Below are 7,189 nucleotides of genomic sequence, written 5' to 3'. Positions count from 1 at the left end.
ACTCAAGATGGCAAAATAGGCACCTCTAGATAGAGAATCAACTAAGATGTTGCAAGCATGGTGATTTAGAGTTAGACATCTTAGTTCTTCATTAGAAGGATTTTTACTAACATTAGAAGGAAAAATACTTCTACTAAAGACCTGTCTCATTTCAGGATCAACACTCATGAAAGCATTATAAATAGAGACAGACCAAGACTTGTAATTAGAACCATCGCCTAAAAGAAGTTCTACAGTTACCTCTTGTGACGACATCGTCATCTCCGGACGGCTAAGCCCACACTGGAGAGGCCTAGCTCTGATACCAATTGAAAGTTCCCTTTGACCCGGGAACAGGATCTGGATGACGCCTAGAGGGGGGGGTGAATAGGCGAATAAAACTTATTACTTTAAAACTTAAATTCTTACTCTACTCGAAGACTTAGTACGCAGTGGAGTGAGAAGACTCCTCAAGTAGGTTGCAGCGGAATAGAAGATCCTGTCTCAAAATGTCCTGCACTTCAAATAAAGCTTATACCACAGATAAGTATTGAAGTGCAGATATAAAGACGAGTAAGACAGAGAGTCAGGATACAATACAGAACAGAGCACACAGACGCAAGGATTTATCCCGAGGTTCGGCCAAGCCTGAAATGCTTGCCTAGTCCTCGTTGGAGTTAGCCACACCTGGGCTTGGAGTCTATTTCAACTCCTTCCTCCGTTTGCTCAGATCTGTCAGTATGACAGATAGAGCCTTTCACTATTGAGTGGGGTTACAACAGAACCGTGGCTGCTTACAAACTTCTTGGCAGAACCCCGGCAGAGTAACTATACGCTCAAGACCTTGCTCTAGCTCTTTGCAGCTCTTCTCCACTTTCTAAAGGCTTATAGTTGTGCCTTCTACACAAACTATAGAGTTACACACAAGAGGGAGAGCGAGAATTGATTCGAGTTAAGTCTATACTTGTTGGCTGCACTTGTTCCTTGCTTGAGGCGCCTAGGGGTCCCTTTTATAGGCACAGGGGTCCTAGGAGCCGTTGGAAGCAAACCAGGAAGGCAAATCTTGCCTTCTGTCGGGTGGCGCACCGGACAGTCCGGTGCACACCGGACACTGTCCGGTGCCCGATTTCTTTCCTTCTATGGCGAAGCCGACCGTTGCAGATGCGGGAGCCGTTGGCGCACCGGACATGTCCGGTGCACACCGGACAGTCCGGTGCCATCTTCTAGCCGTTGGCTCGGCCACGTGTCCCGCGCAGATTGCGCGGCCGACCGTTGGCCCGGCCGACCGTTGGCTCACCGGACAGTCCGGTGCACACCGGACAGTCCGGTGAATTTTAGCCGCGACGAATTCCCGAGAGCGGTCTTTTCACCAGAGTTAGCCTGGCGCACCGGACACTGTCCGGTGCACCACCGGACACTGTCCGGTGCCCCACCGGACAGTCCGGTGCACTCAGACTGAGCAGAACCTTGGCTGTACACAGCCAAGCCTTTGCACCTCGTTCCTTTTCTTCTTCTTTCTGTTTCTATCACTTAGACAAGTATATTAGTACACTAAAACCAATGTACCAAGTCTAGAAACATACCTTCACTTAATTATTAAATCCATAGCATTTCACAAGCTTGAGCTTTGATGTTGGACTCATAAATCATCAAGTCGGCTTGACTTGATCTAGATTGACATTCCTTAGCTCCAACATCCTGCAAAGGTCACATAGAACATTTCCAAACATAGGAACAACCCAAACTAAAGATCAAGATGAACTTAGCTCTTTTGGGCTGCTTCCAGTTCTGGTTTTGACACTTGTTCTCCTTCTAGTGACCTTGATCTCCTTCTTAGAGCTTGATCTTGAGCCTTATGACTTACACCACATAACTGTAGCTGTTACCTCATTGGTTGTAAGTCACGTCCTTATATAGTGATCCTTGATGTGCCGTAGCTGTTCTCAACTCGATCACCCTTGACTTTGCAAGCCTTCTTCTTCACCCTTGGCTTTGGGTTCCTCAGCCTCCTTGACCTTCTCCCGTGCACTTGGTACCTCGAAGCTCTTCTTGCCTCCGTCCTTGGCTTGATCAGTTGTCTCCGAGCTACGCACCCGAGTCTCACTTTTGCAATGTCCATCTTACTTGTGCTGTCCATTATGTATCCATAATCCAGTTCTTGGACCATCACATTTGTTCACTTGTGTAGAACCCTGTAGGCTTTACTTTAAGTACCTGTTCAACACTTAGTACACTTGTTAGTCCTTTAATTGAGTTGTCATCCAAACACCAAAACTCACAAGAGAGCTTTCACAGTTGCTCAAAGGTTGGACTGTCAGGTGGCTAGTGACTTAGTCTACTCAGAATTAAGTCTGAAATCAGTAGTGATGCAAAGTTTAGAGCCCTATTATGACCAACTCTTGTGGTTTTGGACTATGAACTATGTGGCAAAGTTGGAGCCCATAGTATAGAGAATATGTTTTATAAAGAGGTTTGGACTTGGTTCTACATAAAAGTGGGAGTAAAACACCTCTAAACTTGCTCTGTCAGCCAAAAGGTATGCAGATTTAGTTGACTGTTTCTAAGTAATTTAGTGTGTTTTTACCCACATTTGGAGCTCTCTGGTAATTAATATATGGAGTATGAGCCCTACTTCATGTAGAAAAGTTAAATACCATTGTCATCATTGTCACAGGATTCCAGACACTACAAGCTCAAGCGATCGATCAGTGATCCTTGGGTTGTGGGGCTATGGTTTTTGGTTGAGGCTAATGCATTAGCTTAGGAATGCCAGCCCCAAAACCCCCTTTCTACAATACTCTAGAAAGTGCAGCTAACGTGTTCCACGAAGTACCCTACGTGAACATATTGAGTAGGCCATAAAATAAGCTTTATTGTCTTGTTAAATGAAATGCCATGAATCACTTAACAAAACATGGACCTTATTACCATGTTAAATTAAATAGTATGAATCTCTTAACAAACAAATGGACTCGGCTACCATGTTAAATAAAATACCATGAATCTCATGTAAAAAGTAGACTTCATCATCCCACTAAATCAAATACCTAAAATCTGTTATACCATCCTCAATGGAGAGTTTTGTAGTGTTGTTTACAACAATACGATGTAAAAGAGAACAAAATGATACAAGAATGAAATAATTACCCTTAATGCATTGGTTCATTCTATTATTTGATGATAATTAAATCCATGCATCAGAAGTGAACCAAATAAAAAGTAAGTAGTAGCTAGGCGGCAGCGAGCCACTCAGCCCAATCCGGTCGAGCAAGTATGCCGGAGCTGAGCTAGCCGGTCGGCTGGCTCGAGGTCCGGAGAAGACGAGGACGAAGTTCCTAGGCGGTCGTCTTCTTCCTCCCCGCCACCGTGTGGGTGGTGTGCGGCGATCGACACGGTGCTGGCAGACGGTGTGTGCGTGTGTGCGTACCTGGAGGAGGAGGTGGTGGCGGTGCGCGGCGGCGTTGGGCTCGGGGACGGTGGCGTGGCGGGCGCCCAGCTCGGAGATGGCGACGCTTGGGCTTGGGCTCGGCGACGGCATGGCGGGCGCTCACAGCTCGTGCGTCGCGCACCCCACGAAGAAGCGTTGGGCTCGGGGATGGCGGCGTTGGGCTCGGGGACGGCGGCGTGGCGGGCGCCCAGCTCGGAGACGGTGGCGCTTGGGCTTGGGCTCGGCGACAGCGTGGCGGGCGCTCACAGCTCGGAGATGGCGCAGTATCAGCCTGGCGACGTAGTATCAATCCGGGCGAGAGTTAGGGTTCCTGCTGGAACCACCGAGGCTTTTATACTATATACACATCACAGGCGGACTTCTAGAAAAAACCGCTTGTGATGTATAACATCACAAGCACTTTTCTATTTCGTCCGTCTGTGATATGTAAACTTCATAGGCGGTCGAAATAGAAAACCGCTTGTGATGCTATACATCACAAGCGGTTTTTATAAAAATCCGCCTGTGATGTGTATGTAGTATAAAAGGCTCGGTGGTTCCAGCAGGAACCCTAACTCCCGGAGCCCAACACGCCGCCAGGCTGCGCACTGTAGCGGCGGCGGATTTTTTGATCTATGGGGAGAAGGTTTTGTTTTTGAGTTTATTGATTGATTTCAAGAGTTTATGCATATATATGATCTCCGTTTGTTTTCTTTCTCATTTTGATACGATTTTTTGCCTCAATTTTATAATATAGACCGGAATTGAAGAAAAACTCAGGAATTCCAAGATTTGGACTTGTAGTTGATCTAATTTAAAGATTTTTTATGAAGATGGATGGAAAATCCACTATTGGACGTGAAAGTGACGATGACACTTTTGATGACATGGATGGGAAAAAGAAGTCAAAGATCCCAGCTTTGGTGATGTGGTATCTTCCAGTAATTGATCGTTTAAAACGTTTGTTCTCAAATCCTAGGGAGGCCGAGCTTATGCGTTGGCATGCTGAAAATTGCAAGCAGAATAATAAACAGATTCGACACCCTGCTGATGCATCACAATGGAAAAATTTCGACCTTATGAATCCTGAGTTTGCCAAAGAAACCAGAAATGTAAGATTTGCTTTGGGTACAGACGGAATGAATCCATTTAGTGAAAAAAGAAGTGTACATAGCACCTGGCCCATGACTTTAACGATGTACAACATTCCATCATGGCCGTGTCACAAAAGAAGTACATTATGTTGACTATTCTTATTCATGGTCCGAAATCAGCTGGTGTTGATATTGATGTGTTCCTAGAACCTCTTATGGAAGATATGACAAAGCTCTGGAATGAAGGAGTTAGAATATGGGATGAGTATTGCCATGAGTATTTCAACTTAAGAGCAATTATATTTGTTACCATCCATGATTCTCTCGGTGGCGCCACACTATCAGGGCAAAAGACTAAAGGAAAGAATGGTTGTGTAGTGTGCGTCGATGGAACTGCTTCCATGTACCTTAAATCATCCAAGAAGTTGGTGTTCATGGGACACAAACGGTTCTTGATGAAGCAGCATAAGTACCAAAAGATGAAAGAGGAATTTAACAATGAACTGGAAAGTGAAGGTGCACCAAAGCCTTATAATGGGAAACTTGTTTTTGAAATTGTAAAGAACATTCATGTTGTATTCGGAAAGGGAAAAAACAAAGGAGAAAAGAGAAAGAGAACTGACCCTTCAACTTACATAACTTTCAAGAAGCAATCAATTTTTTCAAGTACCTCCCATACTGGAAGGATATGGAAATTTGCCACAGCATTGATTTGATGCATGTAACAAAGAATGTTTTTGACAACATCATTGGAACCTTGCTGGGCATGCCGAGTAAGACAAAGGATGGACTTAAATAATGCAATGATCTAGTAGATCTTCAAATCAGACCGGAACTTCATCCAGTGGATAGTGGCAAAGGGAAGCCTTACCTCCCCCCAGCTAGCTACAACTTGTCAGTTGAGGAGAGAACAAAGATTTGCAAATGTTTGCGTGGGGTCAAAGTGCCCACAGGTTTCTCATCCAATACCAGCAAACTAGTCAGGATGAAGGACTTGTCTCTATTTGGCTACAACTCTCATGACTGCCATGTGATGATGACGGTGTTCCTCCCAATTGCGGTAAGAGCCCTCAAAACAGAGCATGTAAAAGTTGTCATCACACGCCTGTGTTACTTTTTCAATGCGGTTTCACAAAAAGTAATAGCTTTAGAAGACTTGGACTATCTAAAGGCATACATCATCGAGACTATGTGCAAGCTTGAAATGTGTTTTCCTCCATCATTTTTTGATAAGCAAGTACACCTAATCATACATCTCGTGGATCAGATAAAAATATTAGGGCCACTATATTTACATCATATGTTTCAGTTGGAGCGATACCTGAGAGTATTAAAAGGTTATGTGCGAAATTGCGCTCACCCAGAGGGTTCAATCATGGAGGGATACACTACAGAAGAAGTGATTGAGAGCTGTATAGATTACATCAGTGACGGAACAATGATAGGTGTGCCTGTACCTAAACATGAGGGTAAACTATGTGGGAGAGGGAGAATGGGCAGGAAAACTTTTCGCGTTGAGGATTACAAGCTAGTACATTGTGCTCATGGTAGTGTACTACAACATCTCACGATAGCCGAGCCTTACATAGAGGAACACCTGGATGAGCTTCGTAAAGAAAATCAGAACCGCACAGAGAACTGGATCATGAGGGAGCACAAACATCGTTTCAGCGAATGGTTAATGGACAAAAACATCCCATTCGAAGACTCTATGGAAGAGAAAACAATGAAGAATTTGGCTTCTGGGCCATCGTGTTTTGTGACATCATGGCAAGCATATGACATCAATGGGTACACATTCTACACTAAATCAAAAGACATGAAAAGTGTTGCACAAAATAGCGGTGTTCGTATCGATGCTTTTGACCTACATGGATAGAAGACCACATATTTTGGATTCATAGAGGAAATATGGGAACTTGATTATGGCCCAAGCATGAAAATACCCTTATTTAAGTGCCAATGGGTACAACATCCCGTGGGGGTGATAGTGGATAACTACGGACTCACACTGGTAGACTTAAATAAAGTAGGATATAAAGATGACTCATGGGTTCTCGCCGAATGTGTTGCACAAGTGTTCTATGTACTCGATCCAGCAGATGAGAAGATGCATGTAGTTATTTCTGGAAAGCAAAAAATTGTTGGAGTTGAGAATGTGGGAGACGGAGATGATACAATAAGTATGAAGAGATGTTCGTCTTTAACGGTCCAGAGAGAATCAAGCGTGTGGAAAAGAAAATTGATAAGAACTTAAAGCCATACATGCGGAAAAATGGTAGTTCATGAAAAAATGTATGAATCAAATTGTATTTGTTAGCATGTATGATCGACTATGCATTGTGGTTGCCAATTAATTTAAAATCTCTCTAGTTATCTATGTGTGCTATTAAAATTCATTTAAATTGTATTTGCATATTTCTGTTAAAAATTAAATATTAATTCATTTAATTTGTATTTGCATATTTTTGTTAAAAATTAAATATTAATTCATTTAAATTGTATTTGCATATTTCTGTTAAAAATTAAAATATTAATTCATTTAAATTGTATTTTCATATTTCCGTTAAAAATTAAAATATTAATATGGTAATCAAATCACAATCACAGGCGGTTTTTCATTACGGTCCGTTTGTGAAAAGAATAGAGAACCACAAGCGGTCCGATACAAAAACCGCTTGTGATACTA

Source organism: Zea mays, chromosome 4 (genome assembly GCF_902167145.1).
Source record: "Zea mays cultivar B73 chromosome 4, Zm-B73-REFERENCE-NAM-5.0, whole genome shotgun sequence".
NCBI classification, from domain to species: Eukaryota; Viridiplantae; Streptophyta; class Magnoliopsida; order Poales; family Poaceae; genus Zea; species Zea mays.
The sequence above is the reverse complement of the archived record's forward strand: the minus strand, read 5'-3'. Positions refer to the sequence as shown.